Source organism: Pectinophora gossypiella, chromosome 11, assembly GCF_024362695.1.
Source record: "Pectinophora gossypiella chromosome 11, ilPecGoss1.1, whole genome shotgun sequence".
Classification (NCBI taxonomy): domain Eukaryota; kingdom Metazoa; phylum Arthropoda; class Insecta; order Lepidoptera; family Gelechiidae; genus Pectinophora; species Pectinophora gossypiella.
The window spans coordinates 13754330-13774862 of record NC_065414.1 but is presented as its reverse complement, the minus strand read 5'-3'; the positions used below and the strand labels follow the sequence as shown (position 1 = coordinate 13774862).

Here is a 20533-nt window from a genome sequence, read left to right as displayed (position 1 = left end):
AGAAAGCTTGGTGATGTGTGTGTACTTAGTTCATCTTGCGATGAATGTACCTCTGACTACTCCATTGGGATACAGTCGTGAACTTGTTATGATAAATGTATGGACATATAACGGCTTAAAAGTTTACAAGGAATTGCACACCAGAGTACCTCAATGCCAAAGGTATTTTCCACCAGGTAAGACTAAAAAATAAAAAAAGCACGTTATAATTCGCCTTCCACATGTTAAGCTTACCGTCAGCCTTAAGGCTTTGACACAAAGTCCTGTCTAGTGCAGCTAATTAGTATTCCCAACTTGCCTTTGAGCTACCGAAGGCTTCTACTGGATTTTGATATTCTGCAGCTTCCTTCTAATACTCGGTTGATATCGATAAGGCTTCCAAAGTCTTCTGTTAACACGATGACGGTCAGTTTATGACTATGTTTTGTCACAATTATTTTGTATAGACGAATGTGGGCGTTCTGTCGGTATCGATCAGTAAATACTAATAATAGTATAGTAATAATAGTACTGTTTTATCTATAACAGATACTTTTTAATCATTGAAGTTGTTACTTTTTCTAGCTCTAATTTAATTTTGTAATTAAATACCTAAAGTATTAGTGCATGTTGTGTCCACCTGTAAGTGGCAAGGCGCTTAGTTTTTTTTATATGTATTAACTGCAAACTGTAACCATGTATCAGTGTACTTGCCGTTGGTTGAACAAATAAATAAAAAAATACATAGTGAAACGAACGGCTAAGATTGCTGTTGACGGCTATAGCCTCGGTGACGTCTTAAACAAAAATACAGGGTGTTAGTTACATCGTAACGAAAATTTTGAGGGATGATTTAGACCACGATTCTGAGTTGATAACAAATTGCGATGGAATTTTCCATAACAAAAGTAAAGAATTGAAAATAACAATAAAAATCTAAAAAAAACATGAATTTTGCGACGGAAAATTCTACTTGATATTTACTCAGAATCATGGTCTGAATCATCCCCCTTAGTATTCGTTACGATGTCACTAGACTTAGACAGTGTAAACCGTTCAGTCGTTATTGCACAATTGAAAACGACGTGAATAGCAGTTCTGACAGATTTTGTAAGTACGTTAAGTATTACGATTATTATGACCTTTCTGTCCGTCAACGTGTTAAGTTTAATTTAAATACTTACATACACGTCCACACATGATACATGAGCAGAATGAAGAAAATGTAAAGAGGAAGGGGAGGTCTTTGCCCAGCAGTGGGATCTTGTAGGCTAGCTTAGATAAGATTAGACATACATGTCTAAGATACAGCTGGAAATGGCTGATCTCATAAAATGTAAAAGAAAATTAAGTATGCTTATCTGACAATATTTATGGCAGATTTTTTTTGATGTGTGTTATTGTAATTTTGCCACTAATGGCCGGACAAATGGGGAGCGCTAATGGTTTTCACCCTGTGAAAAAAATAAGAAAAAAGGCCTGAGTATACCTAGTTGGGCGCGGACCTCAGCTCAGGGCGTCGACTGAGAGAAAAAAAAGAAAAAAAAAAAAGATTTATCGACCTTAGTGGGCCGTTAGCGGTAAGCGCTGAATAAGAGAACTCGTCTACCACGCCGGCGGGGTCGGTATCAAGGTTTATTGATTTCGGTGACCACCTTTAGTATATGGCATAAAAATTAAGGGCTTGCCTCAACCAGTCTAAGTAGATTAAATTCAATCGATTTCTTGTAACTATGTATAGATTTTAATGATTAGTGTTTGTATGGGATCCGCGATTATAGCATCTATTTACATTGACTTTTGTGACATTTTTGTCATTTTCTGCCGTTTGACATTACACCCGCGGGCCTACAAACATTCGTGCTTAAAACTAGAACTCACTTATTTAGGAACTTCACAAGAAATACGCTATATTAATCGTGTAATGTAAATGAGCCATAATACAGACTCAATACCCGGGAGAGTCCGTTAATTGGACCTTTCGAAGCTAGTACTAATTGGAGGGTTTCTTTATGGGATCTAGTTCCTCCGTAATTTTCTCTTCTAGCCCTAGTCGGTCTGTGAGCTTTGGGCTAGAAATCTGCTTGTTTTTAATTGAAAGATACATTGTAATGCTTAACCTCTCATATGCCGAGATACCAGACACAATAGATTTTACATTGTGTCTGGTCGAGATCCGCGTTCCGGCATTTAAGGGGTTAAGAGCCGTGCTAACCCTATTGGAAGAAGACCTGACGGCCATTGTGAGGTAGTAGGCTTGAATCCCAACACGGGCCTAAGCGAATGATTTCCAATTTCAGAGAAAGAATCATCCCCCTCAGTATTCGATACGGTGTCAATAACATCCGGTATATTATAATTCTTGAGGAAGTCAGATGTGCATTCATCGCAAGATAAACTACGTAGGTACCCACATCTCACCGAGCTTTCTGTTAGACCAACGTGATAGGTAGTGAGCTGTGGTAATCCGTCAATGTTGAGTTAACTGTGCATGCATTGTTAAGCTCCTTATTGCAACTTATCTGTCTGCCTACTTGCGCATTTCTCGTACACCTCCCACAGACAAACCGAGGAATTGGTGTTGTGGGGTTCTTTTTTAGCAAAACAGTTTTTACCATAACTGTACAATAACATCAAAACTCGCTCGACGTAGAAGGAAAATAAGGCCACTCGCCGTAAAGAGACTCGCCATAGCGAGTGTCGCCGTTCGGAAAGTCGCTGTCAACGCTACAATTCGTTTTTATTGTACCAAAATTTTCTGTAAGTAAGTATTTTTATGAAAAGTAATTTTTTTATCTACTTACTTACCTGCCCTTTGTTCTTTATGCTATCACATAATAAAGATGAGTACCTAAAGAATAAAAAAAATATAAAGAGAAGAGAAAAAAGTTAAAAGAAATAAATAATCTACAATGGTCGAGCCGACTGTGTTAGTTTTAAATCTGTCAGTAATTTATTCAGTTTAAACTTGTGAAGTAACACAATAAAACTATTAACCCGATTTATCGAGTTCCCAAATAATTTACTAAAGTGCTCCCCAATCGATTGGAAACCGAAAGTTTAAAACACTCCTAGCAAACTCAATTTCTCAATCGAGTAGTTCGATAAACCACAAGTATCGGAAACAATCGAAAAGTTTTTGATTATAGAAAGGAATTTGTAACCGATTACGGATTAAAATGTTTCCCTATTTGGTTAAGACATTATAGGCTGATCACCTGATTGTCCAAAAAGTAAGATGATCCGTGCTTCGGAAGGCACGTTAAGCCGTTGGTCTCGGTTACTACTTATTGATATAAGTACGTAGTCGTTACATGAGCCATGTCAGGGGCCTTTGGCGGCTCAATAATAACCCCGACACCAGGGTTGATGAGGTTGGTAATTCGCCTCACAACTCTCGGATAGAAGAAGATGTTTCTTTGTTTGTTAGTTCTACCCTGAACTGGGACCGTATATTACTATTATTAATTTATTTTATTATTAAGGGGAAATTAACTATTTGACCCTGACAGAGGGCAGCAGTAACTGTCAGTACTATCAGAGGCGGAAGACAGGAGTCCTAGTACGGCTTTGAAATAGACTACTCTGGGCGACATCCCACTCGCGTCAGACAAAATACTGCGGGGCGGAAAGCAAGAGGGAAACCACTGCCCTATTTTTCCCTAAAAAGTAGCACGGAGAATGCTTCACCGACGAGAGCATGGCTCTTAAATTAGTGATGATGATAACTATATCAGGAACCATACGTCGTCAAAAAAGAAACGAGACATCTTTATCAGGGCAGTCAGGCTGAATGACTACTTAAAAGAAAGGACTAACCCTGACACCAGGGTTAATGAGGCTGGTATTCTACCTCGCAATCCTCACGATAAGAAGAAGAAAGGACTGTCTCCGCTGGATGGAGCATCGTTCATGACATATTATTATAAAACCAAGTCATCTGCTTATAGTCTATCGCAAAAGACTAATCGCAAGATTCAATCACAGAAAAAAAAGTTAGTAATTATAGTGTCCACTCTACAAAATCAGCGATTACATGTGATCACTATTTTGCATATTTTGGTATGATTTTTGTTAGGTAATAAAACTTAATTAAAAAAATACACGCTAATTTCAATGAGGTTAAAAATCGTAGTATCCGTTTATATCTGGAATGAAAGTAATGTTCTAATTTCAAGGTTTGTTAAAAAAAAATTGAATTTGACTTTTTAAATGGCACATACATCCCAAGCTTTTTTTAGTATAAAGCGTTCATTACATTAACAAAACGATTTCCTAATCCACGACCAAAATCTAGGTCGAAGGAAACTATTAACAAGTAATTAGTAGGTATACCCTACTTATAACTGAATTGAGAGGCGGTATTAATAGTCAACTGAGAATATTCCGAACCCAAGATTATGTTGAGTAGGGTCGGTGAGACATTCCGAGGGTTTGGCTAACAGACTGTAGAAAGATTGGTTTTGAACAGGGTACAGCTCATAACCATCTAAGCATAGACTTACGCCTTCATCCCCAAAGAAGTATTGTATACTATACGCTGATACTCCTCGCCAGATATCTTTAAGGCCCATTGTAATAGCGGTGGTATGAGCGTTGGCCTCACAATCTGGAGGTCCCGGGTTCACATCCCGGTGGGGACATATCACAAAAATCACTTTGTGATCCCTAGTTTGGTTAGGACATCACAGGCTGATCAACTGATAGTTCGAAAGTAAGAAGATCCGTGCTACGAAAGGCACGTTAAGATGTTGGCCATGGTTACTACTTACTGATGTGAGTAAGCAGTCGTTACATGAGCCATGTCAGGGGCCTTTGGCGGCACAATAGTAACCCTGACACCAGGGTTGATGGGGTTGGTAATCCACCTCACAACCCACACGATAGAAGAAGAAGAAGAATAGCGGATGAGCCTACTATCGCCGTCACATAACATGAAAATAAACAGCCTATATAAGTCCCACTGCTGGGCACAAGCCTCCGCTCAATCACATGGAGGGGGATATGTAGCATACTGCACCACGCTGCTCTGCTGCGGGTTGATGGAGCTGTTTCATGGCTAACAACCAACGCCTTAACGTGCCCTTCGGCCTCCGAAGGCAGAGATCATCTTACTTTTTCGAACAATAAGGTGATTCAAGCTTTTAATTTCCTTAGCAAACAAAGGACAGTCTTCCAAAGTGATTTCCTGGACCTCCAGTCCGTGAGCCTACGGAGGATGTGCTTTCGTCATTAACCGGATACAAACATGAGTTCAAACTCATAAAGACGAATTCAGCAATTTAGAACCATGAACCACTGAACCAAAAGTTATTACCCGTGGCACTATGATGTACCAAAGTCACGCTTTCGATTTGAACCTGCTACCTTACAATGAGTGTCAAACGTTTGACAACTAGGATACTATGGCTTTATCTATCTGTCATAACACTAAATAAATTCAAACACTTATCATAAAATTCGCTCTAAGAACTGTCGTATCCAGTACCCGATACAAATCGAACGTCATACCCGGAACTCTGATTTATTACCCGGACATGTACACCTGGATATCGTGACCCGGTTGTTGGCAATGTTTCATCCCGGGAATTACCGGATCATCCCGGTCTAACATTGTGTGTGTCGGATATTGCCACTTGATTTTGTATTACGGGAGAATTTGGGAAGTATTCATTATAAATATTTGGTTGTTGAAGTTTCTGTGCTGGATTTGGTGGTGTTAAAACATAAACAATATGTTCGGGTACTCACCTTCCTGAACATGATTTAGCTTTTTAAGGCCGAGATTTCCGGACACAATACTTAAAAAATGGGGTTTGAAATTTAAAAGGACATTCGATCATACGACTTTAGAATAGTTTGAGGCCTTTTTATTAAAAATATTTTTTAGTAAATAAAATTGTAGTTTATCAAATTTATACATACATACATAAACTCACGCCTATTTCCCACCGGGGTAAGCAGAGACTATAGAATTCCATTTGCTTCGATCCTGACACACTTCTCTTGCTTCCTCCACATTCATCAATCGCTTCATACACGCACGCCGGTTCAGAGTAAATCATATTGAACCTTTTCTAAGGACATCTCCAATTTGATCATCGTAAGTCCTTCTCGGTCTTCCTCTGCCAGCCCAAATAAATCAAATTCAAATTCAAAAATATCAACCGAGGGGTCGAAAGAGCGTTATCACGAACGGATTGATGCCTTAACTACGGTTTAATCCTTTCTCCGTTGAACGTGATTCTTAGCTGCTGCCTTTACGGTTCACTTTAGGGTTTTTTTTTATTAAAATGGGTTTGCTCCTGACTTCGCTTCTTTTTTTGATTAGGGTTCTGTGACATAATATATGTACTTATACACGTAACATAAATATTCTATGTACGTCCCACTGCTGGGCACAGGCCTCCCCTCAATCAACCGGAGGGGATATGGAGCATACTCCACCACGCTCCTCTGCGGGTTGGTGGAGATGATTTAACGGCTAATAGCCGGGACTAACGGCTTAACGTGCCCTCCGAAGCAAGGAATCATACAACTTTTTCGAATATTTCTTTTTAAAAGTCCTTACCAAACAGAGGACAGTCTCGCAAAGTGATTTCGACAATGTCCCCATCGGGAATCGAACCCGAACCTCCAGATCGTGAGCCCAACTATCAAACCACTAGACCACAGAGGCTGTAACCGAAGATGATACCTACGTAATATGACCTGTATAATCAATTCTCTCAAACATGGTAGATATCATGCATTCACCAAAACCACTGATAAATAGCTAATACCCTAGTCTATTCTAGGGCCTAGGTTGTATCCACGGAGCAATAAAAGGAGTAGGCATTATAATAAAATAAACTCACGAATGTTATAGTAATAATAAAGCATTATCCCGTTTTTCACAGGGTCCGCTTACCTAACCTGAAGATTTGACAGGTCCGGTTTTTTACCAGAAGCGACTGCCAGTCTGACCTTCCAACCGGCAGAAAACCAGCCTAATACATGTTAGGTAGCATACCTTTGAAAAAGCATTTCTAATGTATGTGGGTTTTCTCACGATGTATTCCTTCACCGCTGAGCACGTGAAGATAAATAATAAAATTCTGATTAGTAAATAAAGACAGATCTAAAGGCGACACATAGCGAGGAGAACCGATGGCCGCTGGGGCGGAAGGGTTCTGGAATGGCGACCACGTGTCGGACGACGCTCAGTGGTTAGGCCCGCTACAAGGTGGACCGACGAAGATCTGGTAAAGGTCGCGGGAAGCCGTTGGATGCGTGTAGCGCGGGACCGATCGTCGTGGAGATCCTTGGGGGAGGCCTATGCCCAGCAGTGGGCGTCGTACGGCTGATGATGATGATGAAGTACGAAATTTTCGTGTACATTTAGTTTTTGTAAACATTGATCTCGATTCTGGAACCTGTGTATGTGCAATGTCTCCGAGAACGACACGTCCGATAGAGCGAAGTGGAAGAGAAGTACGAAGAAGGCAGACATCAGGAAGGCATCAGATGGGAATAATAAATGCCAAGGAGAGAGAGAGAGAGAGGTGTCGATTCTGGAAACCACCAGGTTAGTTTTAAATTAATATGGCAAGACTAAAACTAGCTCCTTCTCTTTCGTGCACTTATTGTGAGTGAAGGATGGTAGTATCTTAAGAGCTGTCAAACTAAAAATTGGGTTAAATTTGCGGTTGTCCGAAAAGGTGTCATTCGCTGCTTATGTTACGAAATGAAATATTGGCTACTTCTATATCTTGTTATTCTGTGGAGCTTACATTAGTGGTTTCATAACATAACATAACATAACAAATACTTTATTGCACAAACAGGAAAAAACAAAAAACAAAACAAAAGAGAAATAGAATTAGTACAATAGGCGGCCTTATTGCTAAGTAGCAATCTCTTCCAGGCAACCTTTAAGTACAGGAGATATTGAATATTAAGTAATATAGCGGGATAGTGCAGCATAGGAATACTTGTGCATATAAAAATAAATACACTTTCGACTACATAAACTACATAATAATAATACACATAATTATAATTGTTATAATAAATAAATATCACTACTTAAACTACTACATATACGATGGAAGAAAAGGAGTAGATAGATTATGAAGATGAAGAGGAAATAGAGGTAAGGAAATGCGCCTTGACTTGCCGTTTAAAGGATTTTCTACTTGTCTTTGACGAATGCGATCAAGATGTGGCTTGAGAGACAGATTTGTTAGGTTGACGCCTTTTTTTAAGTCTCCAGTTGGCTCTGCACGGTAACCGCGCGGGGCTCGATTTATATCGAGGCCTTCGACCAATAGCCGTTTGACGTCCATCTACGTAGATAGCATTCGTATCGTTTATTGGTCGAAGCGCTCGATACAATTCGCGCCGCGTGGCGCGGTTGTCATGCAGATCCGGCTGTACGTTTTATGGGGTTAGAGACTCAGACGGTGAAATTATGCTGCAGTTTTATGTAAGTACTTATGCAAATGCTATGAATATTAATTTACGATAGGTGTGTTATTGTACTGTGGTACATCGGCTTGCTTTTAATAGAATGGGATGCAATGGGATTGAATGACGATTCAAAAGGTTACTATGTTACCTACTGAATAAAGATATTTTTGAATTTCGAATGGAATATATGAGGTTGCACATTAGTGCTGCAAAGAACTTTAGGCTTTTAGCCCTTATTTTAAGACTAGACTGTTAAATAAAAAGCTTAGTAGGCTAAAAACCTATAAAGCCATTTAGTACTTGCGGCTAGGCTAGGGTTAAGCCTATTCAAGCCTATTGGTTATAAGCCTAAAGGCCTTAAAAAGGCCTAACCTTGTTTAAGACTAATTTAATAAAATAAGACGCTCAAAAAGCCTATGAAGCTCTTAGACCTTAAGGTTATTTAGGCTATACATACAGTCCCTTTCTCAAGTAAAAAAAAGTAAAAGTGTGGGTGGGTACAACAAACTTTAAAAACATATATACCTACACAAACACTGTGAAAAATTGATTTATTGTTAGATGCACAACTAGCTAACTAACTATGAATATTGAAAATAACTTCTTACTATCAATTAGTATGGAAATAGTCTAATAATTATAGTAATACGTAACAGCACGTCCCGTCAGCCCCATACAAATTACTTACGCCAGAAGAACCGATTTTTAAGGCCAATATCATGTGTGAATTGTATGTAGCTCCAATAATATTATATACATACGTATCGAATTGATAACTCCCTTTTTTGAAATCGGTAAAAAGGCTTTTACTAAAAAATGATAATAAAGACTCCAGTCCCAAAAAGCCTACTACTTTAAAAAAAGCTATAGGCTTTTTAAAAGCCTACTACATTAAAAAGGCTATAGGCTTTTTTAAAGCCTACTACTTTAAAAATGGCTAAAAGTTTTTTAAAATGACGAAGCTTTTAAAGCCCTATTTTACTGGTCTAGTCCCAAAAAGGACTCGGTAGGCTGAAATTTAGGGCTAAAAGCCTAAAGTCCTTTGCAGCACTATTGCACATGGAAATGTGAAAAGTGACTTTTTAAATTTAAGCTTTAAGTCGATTTAAACATATAATGTTTAGCAAAATAACATTATATTTTATATATATACATTAATATAGTTAAGTTTGGGCTGTTATTTTGCCCAAAGAGTCAGTTTGGTGGTGCAGAGAGGCAACGTGGCCAGTATTCTGGGGACTTTGGTGGTGGAGTGACCTCGAGGTGGAGGACATTTTTTATTTATAGATTATTATTTTTTTTAATAATGTGTGGGTTGTTACAATTGTAGTTGAATGGAATGTATTTGTTAATGTATTTTTTATTTATACTAAATAAAAGGATGTTATATAGTTAAGAATGACAAGAAATAGACACAGAAGGTAGAGCTATCTCTATAATACTCTTTCAGTGTGAAATTTAAGTCACTTTAAAAATAAATCTTTGAAAATTCTTATCATTATTACGTTTTGACAAATTACATGCCAAAAATAAGATGCCGATAAAATGTCAGAAGACGCAAATAATATTCTTACGAGGAAAAATGTTCGGGTATTTTTTGGATTTCTCCACGATATCGTATTTCTTAAAAAAAAGATTTTTCAATAACATTTTTTCTGGTTAAAACATCACGTTCGGGAATCCCAGAAGAAAATACCGTTTTGTCAGGAATGGATAAAAAATCCATTTTAATATTTCCCTCATTTGTCATCCCCTTTTCTCACAAGATTGGAGTGAAGGACAGACACTTTTGGAGCTATTGCAATTTTACCTGGTCGTGATGTGAATTACCAAAAGGCAATGGTTAAGGCAAGTCTAAAAATATTGTAAATAATATTATCTAGTAAATAAGTTAATAAACTTTATTACCTCCACAAAACTTACATTGGTACTTAATAATATAACAATGTTGTTACACAATACAGGTATTGTAGAGGCTGGAGCCTAAACTAGGATAACCTGTATTTTAGGACTCCAGGTCTCCACCTCCGGAAAACAATAATGGCAAGTAACATTACTAACGATTCCCAAGTATTTGCAGAAGGTATACAAAATTAAAAAAAAGGGAAATAACAATAAAAACAGCTGCAACTGAAGTGTGTGTGTGTGTGTGTGAGTGTGTGTGGTGTGTGTATGTGTGTGTCTATGTGTATGTGTATGTGAGTGTGCGTGTGTGTGAGTGTGTGTGCGACTAAGTGCAAATTCGGTGGGAACCAGAGATAGCCCTACGTTAGTCTAGACCTACAAGGATGTACTTTGACCAAACTGCAGATGTCCTTTGAAACGGTTCAGTACGATCTACTCTGAACTGGCGTGCGTGTATGAAACGATTGATGAATGTGGAGGAAGCAAGAGAAGTACCTATGTCAGGATCGAAGCAAACACAATTCCATTGCCTCGTCTTACCTCTGCTAAATAGGTGAGAGTTTAAGTATGTGTGTAATATTTTCTACGTGGGAGACCAAATTGCGGGGTTAAAAAGGCTACATGGAAGCAATTCATCTGAAAAAGTAATATTGCAATATACATTTGCGCATATACACGTAAGTGCGCAATACAAAGAAATGTCAAATAGCATTATTAGTGTTTTAGTTGAATTGCTTCGATGTAGCCTTTTGAAATCCCCTAGTCTAGTTTCATGAAACCATTCGGACAAGAATGCTAAAAAAGCATGAAAAGTAAATTTATTCATCATCATCATCAGACCATTAACGTCCCCACTGCTGGGGCACGAGCCCTCCCTATGGATGGATAGGGAGATCGGGCTTTAAACCATCACGCGGGCCCAGTGCGGATTGATGGTTATTAACGACTGTTAATGCAGCCGGGACCAACGGCTTAACGTGCCTTCCGAAGCACAGAGAAGCTCGAGATGAAAACTTTTTTTTTGTGGTCACCCATCCTATGAACGGCCTCTGCGAAAGTTGCTTAACTTCAACAATCGCAGATCGAGCGCGTTAACCGCTGCGCCACCGAGCTCCTCAAAAATCTATGCATTATATGGTAAAAATACATTTCCAAATTTATAGAAAGATGATTTTCAAATAGTTTTTACCATAACAGGGAGGTTAAAAAGGCCAAATCAAAGCTGTTCACCTAAATACGACAATATTGTTATTTGACATTTGTTATTTTGCATTTGTTGCATTGCGCACTTAATTTTATATGAGCAAACGTGAAATTTCAATATTGATTTTTAGATGAATGGCTTCGATGTAGCGTTGTTAACCCCCTGTACTATGTATCAAAATTCTTACGACGAAGAGGGAAAATAAAGCGAACGCACCGTAGAGAAACGCAGCGTCAAGCCACACGCCGTGTAAATCATAGAGCAACACGGACCTCCGCAAAGTGACTCGCTGTACCGGGATTCGACCTTCGGGGACTCGCTGTCATGGACATAATTCGTTGATCAATCACAAATAATCACAGTATAGATGTTATATGTCACAGTGAAACGGCTTCAAAAAGCTGTTATTATTGAGCTGTACATATGGGACAGGACGAAACCAGAAGAGGAAGATTACATTTAATTACGATCCTCGGAAGTGAGGGAACGACAAGAAAAAAAGAAGATGCATTTTTATACAAATGTATTATTACAATAACAGCCTCTGTGGTCTAGTGGTTAGAGCGTTAGGCTCACGATCTGGAAGTCCGGGTTCGATTCCCGATGAGGACATTGTCGAAATCGCTTTGTGAGATTGTCCTTTGTTTGGTAAGGACTTTTCAGGCTTGGGAGCCGTTGGTCCCGGTTATTAGTCGTAAAAACACCTGCACCAACCCGCATTGGAGCAGCGTGGTGGAGTATGCTCCATACCCCCTCAGGTTGATTGAGGGGAGGCCTGTGCCCAGCAGTGGGACGTAAATAGGCTGTTTATGTGTATTATCACAATATAATAATAAAATAAATAATGATTAAGCTAACTATGTGTTTAAATTAAACAAAATGTTTCTGGGTAAGCGATCGTGACTTTGCCTTTATTAAAAGAATTTGTTGGGATTTCAGCAAATTGGAAAGTTAGGTGAAAGTATTTTTAAATTGAAAGGTCTGTACTTATTTTAAAAAGTCTACTTAATTATGAATGGAGGAATAAGTAATTTCAGAGACTTTATTAATTATTATTAGACATTATTTATTGGGTAAAAATTTTCACTGAACCCTGGCCTTTTTTGGTGAGCTGCAGCACCCATATACCTTCATGCATTCCTACTAAATATTAATGTGTGTATATTTTAATGTTGTAAATGTATGTGTCGTAGGTTTTACCTGAATAAACTTTTTTACTATTATTATTACATTTCCAAAAGACAAAGTCCATTAATGTGTACATACAAATGTGTGCACATACCTTAGTTATACCCTACCTTAGCAATACAAGCCGCCAATTGTTCTATAATACAATATCATACAAAATTATTTATTGCTTCTAAGCTGTTCTGGGAGCATATAAAAAACATAGAACACGTTCAGCTGCTTCTCTTCCCGGGCATGTCGTAAAAACCGACAGAGGGATTGTGTCCTCTAACATGATGGACTAATGTTATGGGCGATAGGCTGATCCCTTATCACCATAAGGTTCATCATATCCATCTTTGGACTTCGTATCAACAGTGGCTGCAAGTTGTCTTTGATTACTTGTGGCTCTGCCCACCCCATTAGGGATTACGGGCGTGAGTTTATGTATGTATGTATGTGTATTATTTATTGCACAATCACACATGAAAAGAACAGTATACAAGTGGGACAGAAAAAGTATAATAGGCGGCCTTATTGCCAAATAGTGCTAAATAGTAGTAATAGTATAATAGTTTTCTTCATCTTTATCAGCCGTATGACGCCCACTGCTGGGCATAGGCTTCTCCACGACGATCGGTCCTGCGCAGCAGCAGTAGTTTACTTAACGGATTATAACTGTTTATTTCAATGTTTGTTTTAAGTGCAATAGAGAGATTTATTTATTTATTTATTTTCGGGGAGCTTACAGCCTAATTTACAAATTAATGTTTTGACTAAAATACTTAAATGCCAATCAACAAGCTACCACAAATGAAAAGAAAAAATATTTATGAAAGGCTTATAACGAGGAAAGTTATGAGTATGAATGTGGATGGATGTAGGAGGTGAACGTAAGTACAGTCATAAGAAATATCATATACCCACTTTAGAACCCTGTCGCACTAACATATTTGACATTTAATGTGACTTACGGGTCAATTTGTCAAAAAAGTTAATGTGATATGGTATCAAAATGTATACATATTAGTACTCGTGACCGTACCTATGAGTAGCGATTCGCACTCATTATTTTGAGGCACGGACAGATGGCTTCGATGCCATCGTGAGAAAGTGAATAGCCTCACTGGTGCGGCGGGTACGGGGCAGCGGCAGCGTCCTCCTGAATAGCATTACGGATAGGGTTGACTGCCCTATGGTTAGGCACTGGATGAAGGCACTAATAATGCCTGATTCTGGTGCCTATGATAAATAATGATAGGGTGTTATATATAGGTGTTGTACTACTAACATAGAATTAAGTTTCATTGTCACTAACACTTTAATATTTAATTTGATTGTTAACTAACCTAGTAAGTAAGTGCATTGTTACTAACAAATTATGGATGTATTATCCGAAATAAATTGTTTTGAATTGATTTGAATTATTTTACTTTTTAATCATTCATAACATAACTAAGCTCACGACTATATCATTTTCGACTATCATAATATTTATGTAGTTACCGTTTTAAATTGTGTCTAAAATGTGTTGTATAACTAAATGTAAGTAATGTAAATGTGTAATGTGTATGAGCAAGGGAAAAGAGACAAATACTGAGAATTATTGAGGACAGAAGAGGCAAGATGATTGGACACCTAATAAGACACGACGAATTCATTAAAAACATCATAGAAGGAAAGCTAGAAGGAAAGAGAGGAAGGGGAAGACCAAGAAGAGCTTACATGGAACAGATTAAAGAAAAGGTTAACGTCGTGTCTTATAGGGAAGTCAAGGAATTGGCCTTTGATAGACTGGAATGGAAAATGCTACACCGACAAGAGCGTGGCTCTTAAATTGATGATGATTGATGAACTTAATGTGAAATAAATGAATCTAATCTATATACCACTGGGGTAGTTACAGGCCAGCCTTCGAAGATGACCTAAGTATCCACACAACGCCGAGCTCTCTGTTAGATCTAACATGATAAGTGGTGAACCGTATCGCCGTCTAAAATGGTCGAAACAATTGTGTTAGTGGAAGTTAGTGGAAACTGCACATAATATCAATTCACTGGTGTAAGTACCGGGCATCGAATCGGCGCTCCCCGATTGAGAAGCAAGCCACATGACTACAGTGACGTTCCACCGGTATAGGTAAGCAGAGACTATGGTATTCTAATTAAAGCACATAATAACGGGTTCTTACCGCGTTTAAATGGGGATATGAGACTCCCGATATTTCAACACTGTTGTAAGTGCCATGATCACGGGATGACTGATGAGATTGGAGTGGAGTAGGTAGATCCATAATTTTTCTACGGGCAGACATTTATCTGTCTACCCTCTTTCTTTGCCGCTTGTTTATGCTTGTTTATAACCGCGTAAACTTAAAACAATGTATGATATTCTATTTGCTTCGTTCCTAACATACTTCTCTAACTTTGAAATATGAAACTATAAAAAGCTCTATTATATAGAAGTACCTCTGGAGTAGATAAGTACCTACCCATTTCGTTTATTTCCACAACTCCATTGTCCAAAAACATTAGGAATCTCTGTTCAACAATAGTATCGTTTTACTTAAAATTCAACGAGCTTTTCTATGTGGTAGCAAGAAACTCTTATGAATAATTCAATATGACTTTTTAAGGCCAATGCACATAGACGCGGTACCGTAATGTTATGGTAGCGCAAGTTTGTATGAAACCTCACTCGTGGCGGATTCTTAAGTGCTACAGTCATCCTCCTCTGCTGGACTGGGAGTAAAGAAAAAACATAGAATGCGTTCAGCTGCCTATCTTCCCGTGCATGTCGTAAAAGACGACAAAGGGACAGCGTCCTGTCGAACATGATGGATCATCTGTAAGAGCGATAGGCTGATCACCTATCATCATACGGTTTATCATTATCCACCTTAGGACTATGTATCAAGAGTGGCTGCAAATAGTTTCTTGATTATTTGTAGTTCTGCCCACCCCTTCGGGGAATACGGGCGTGAGTTTATGCATGTATGTATGTACAGTCTAGAGGTATATTAAGTATTACTATAAATTATGGCATTGCCAGCGACTCCCCCAACGGCGATTCCCGCTACGGCGAGTTTTTTTACGGCGAGCGGCTTGGCGTCGCGTGTCTAGGGCGTGAAATGAAATGAAAATTAACCAAAAACGCAATTAAGTCAGTGGAAAAAATATTGTATGTAGCGTGATTAAAATTGTGTTTTGAACAGTACAAGCAAAAGACAGATGCGAGGTCAAGCCACTCGCCGCAAAGAGACTCGCCGTAGCGGGAATCGCCGTTCGGGGAGTCGTTGGCAACACCATAATTCCTATTTACCCAGTTTAGAACCCTGTCGTACTATCATATATGTGATATTTAGAGAGACATAGTGAATTTGTCAAAAAAGTTATTATGACATAGTACCAAAGTTTACACTTCTATATTAACTAGATGGTTCGTGGTGCGCTCGCTGCTAAAGCAGTTTCACATTATCTAATACGGACCCGAATAACATTTAATTTTGTTTGAAAACGACCCACTTACCTCCAATACTTTGTATGATCTTATTTTTCCGCCATTTTTAATTATTTCGCGCTTGATTATACATCAACGTTCCAACGTTAGCGTAAACTAAAATGTATTTCTATTGTAGATATTGATAGAGCTTTCTACATGTATAAAACTGCATATTTTAATTTATCAAGACATTTTTGTGTTAAGCTCGTTCTATCGCGTCACAAAAGTAATAGCTTAAGTAATTTTTTTTTTTGACTTATTGTAGATTTGCCGCAGATGGCATTAACTACTTGGCCGGAAAAATGGGGAGCGCTGAAGGCTCTCACCCGGTACATAAAGTGTAAAATGTTTAAAATTTTCACTCCATTTAAAAGAGTGAGTATTAAGTTTCCCTGTGCAGGCGAATTTTATAAAAAATATATTACCTGGCTACTCGTCGGTTCCCTTTTTTTTTTGTGTGTGTTAAGTACAACGAGTCGCTATGGACGGGTTTAGGAAAAATAAGTCGGCAACTCTGTGTGTATTTAGCTTTAGGTATGCAAGATATGGTTGTAGCATGCCTTTATGCATTTAATGCAAGTATTTACATACATTTACTGTTCGACTGTAATAAATTGTCGCGGTCAATCGTGTACAATGCAATTTATTTGGTGTTTCATTCGTGTGGAGTTCATTTCATTGGGTTTCACATTTGTTTGGTGTATAAAACGAAAGTTGATGGTAGGGCTGGCAGAGGAAGACCTTGAAGGACTTATATTGACCAAATTGGAGATGTCCTTCTTCTTCTTCGTCGTTCCCTCACTGCTGAGGATCGCGACCACAGGTTATGGTTTTCCACTCGGTACGGCTAAATGCTGCGAGGACCGCCCTTTGTATGCTGCCGCTCACCGTCTTCTTCAGGATGTCAGACCATGAAAAAGAGAGAACAGAGGTGTCCTTAGAAAAGGTAAAGGTAATACGATCTACTCTGAACCGGAGTGCGTGTATGAAGCGATTGATGAATGTGGAGGAAGCAAGACAACTGTGTCAGGATCGAAGCAAATGGAATTCTATAGTCTCTGCTTACCCCGGTGGGAAATAGGCGTGCGTTTATGTATGTGTTCAAATTTGTTGTTTTTTGAAATTAGAATGTTTTTTTTATTCAGTTTAATATGCATAAACGTATACAATTTTTATTTATCAAGAGAATCTTGTATGTTGTTGTCTCTTTCCGGGCAGATTCAACGCCTGCTTTCATTATGAATAAAATAGTTATCAAATAAAGTAATTAACAAATATAATACAATACTGGTAGCTAAAGACCCCCCCCCCCCCCTCCAATCATCATTATATTGTTTGGCACACGATGCACCAAACACCATGTAAAATAAAGATGAAATGCAATAGTTACGAAATATTTATCATAATAATATAAACATTATCTGTCATTATAAACTCTTAATTAATTTATAATTTGTATCATTTTACAATTTCGGGTGTCTAGCTTTTTAATTTGGCCTACATATTACTGTATGTATAATTGTATACCCTTCAAAGCAGTACGTAAAAATAAAATATATAACTACACTGCGAGGAGCTCGGTGGCGCAGCGGTTAATGCGCTCGGTCTGCGATTGTTGAAGTTACGCAACTTTCGCAAAGGCCGGTCATGGGATGGGTGACCACAAAAAAAAGTTTTCATCTCGAGCTCCTCCGTGCTTCGGAAGGCACGTTAAGCCGTCATATGATGGGAATAAGTAATCTACCGCGTTTTGTTTTTATTCGCTCTCAACTCAGCAAAGAGACATGATTTTTTTTTTTGACGTGACTTATTGTTGATTTGCTGCAGATGGAATTAACTACTTTGCCGGACAAATGGGGAGCGCTGAAGGCTCTCACCCGGTGCAACGTTTGTCAACGACAACAGGCCTGAGGGTGCCCAGTTGGGCGCGAACCTCGGCTCAGGGCGTCGTCTGAGAGGAAAAATATTTGAAAGAATTAATCGACTCGATTGGGTTGACAGCGATAAGCGCTGAATGAGGGAAACGTCGACCACGCCGGCGGGGTCGGTATCGGGGTCCTGAAGTGTTTGGTGTTGCGAGCTGATTTGCTGCCTCTATGGTCTAGCCATATACAATCGGGTCGTCGGGATCGTATATTACGTCCTTCGGACGCCGATACTTTTCAGTAACGTCCCTAAGCGGGATGTATTCGGAAGCCGCAACTACCAGGGGATTTGGGTGGTGCGGAGCAGAATCGAAAAAAGTTTTGACGCTAATTTGAGCCATTGGGCAATGGTTGGCAGACCTAGGTCAATGTGCAGATTTTCATTGCGAAGGAACCATGGAGCTCCCGTGGCTTTCCGCATGAAACGATTTTGTAAAAGAGACACGAGATATGTACGATATAAAAGGAAATATATTCTTTAAAACATCTTGAATTTGTTTTACTTATTGTACTTACAGCAAAAACGACTAAGTATTCTTTGTGATCGTACAACCTTCCTGTTTTGCGCTCATAATTAAATTCCGCTTTAATTTCGTACTAGAATAAATACAAAGCACATTTAATATTATTTATGAATACCAACGCCGGTACTAATGAGTAGTAGCAGTGACAAACATGATTTACAATACATTCCGATGGGATTATTCAATCAAATATTCAACAATATTATAACTGTGCAATGGTGGGGTTTTACAATAAAATTGCTTCCTACCTACAGGGTGACATCGTAACGAATACCGAGGGGGATAATTCAGACCATGATTCTGAGATAAATATCAAGTGAAATTTCCCGTCGCGAAAATCATGATATTTTTATTTGATATTTATTGAAAATTCCACTTGACTCAGGATAATAATAATAAATACTAATAATATTGTTTCGATATTGTTTTGTTGTTGTATAATGAGTTGAATCATCCCCTTCGACAATGTCAGTGTATACTGTCTGTGTTTGTGTGTTTGCCAAGGTTGTTTGTACTGTTAATGATTTCATGATTGTGATGATTGATTTATCTATTGAAAATATCAAACCGTACCTGAAAAAATAAACTATGACGAAATACATTTTCTATTATTTTATTTTACAATAAATAAAAAAAAACATATAAGAAACGTACACTCGTAATAGAGGTATATTGTGAAATAGACAGATACGGTTCACATTAGTTTTATACATCGGCGAAGCGGAAAATGGATGGATTAGAGCCTCCAAGTGGATCTCTCGGTGAGTTCAGCTGGTATTTTCATTGTTCTGGTATTTTTGCATAAGAGAACATAGGTACGGTCACGAGTACTAATATGCATACACTTTGAAACCATGTCATATTAACTTTTTTGACAAATAAAACCGTAAGTCTCATTATATGTCAAATAAGATAGTGCGACGAGGTTCTAAAGTGGGTACATGATATTGCTCATGACTGTACGTGCTATCCTAACTATCCTAAACTCCCCCTAAAAGTAGCCGAAAATATGTAGTGTAAACCTAGCCTGGCGAAGGTCAGTGTTTTACTACATAAATACATAAAATCACGCCCGTAATCCCTAATGCGGTGGGGAGAGCCACAAGTAATCAAAGACAACTTGCAGCCGCTGATACGTAAGCTGGATATGGTGAACCTTATGGTCCATCATGTTAGAAGACTTAATCTCTCTGTCGGTTTTTACGACATGCCCGGGAAGACAAGCAGCAGTGTTGTACTTTTTACTCATATTTACCTACATGTCAGTATTTATAGGGTCAGTGACATCGTAACGAAAATTTGAGGGATGAGTCAGATCATGATTCTGAGTAGTCTTCCAGTGGAATTTTCCGTCGCAAAAGTATGGAACTGAAAATAATTTAAGTACACTAAAATTTACTTGTATTTTCCAGAAATTCCACTTGATATTAACTCTGATTGGTCTGAATCATCCCCCTGAGTTTTTGTTACGGTGTCACTAACATCCATACGCACTTGCTACCTACCTGTACGCTTCCGAATACATCCCGCTTAGGTACTGACAAGCATCGGCGTCCGAAGGACTTAATATACGATCCCGACGACCCGATTACTCTAGCCATAGATGCGGCCAATCAGCTCGCGATACCAAACACTTCAAAACTCCGATACCGACCCCGCCCGCGTGGTCGACGATTTCTCTCATTCAGCGCTTATCGCTATCGACCCACTAGGGTCGATTGATCCTTTCAATATTCTTCCTCTCAGACGATGCCCTGAGCCGAGGTTCGCGCCCAACTGGGCACCCTCAGGCCTGTTGTCTTAAACGTTGTACCGGGTGAGAGCCTTCAGCGCTCCCCATTTGTCCGGCCAACTAGTTAATGCCATCTGCGGCAAAT

General features: G+C 38.7%; 1 protein-coding gene across 1 annotated transcript in view; it reads left to right on the top strand.

Annotated features, from left to right (window-relative positions):
- Positions 1–20533, top strand: part of LOC126370826 (uncharacterized) — a 185639-nt gene that overhangs the window by 44785 nt on the left and 120321 nt on the right. The gene's annotated exons all lie outside the window — the stretch shown is intronic.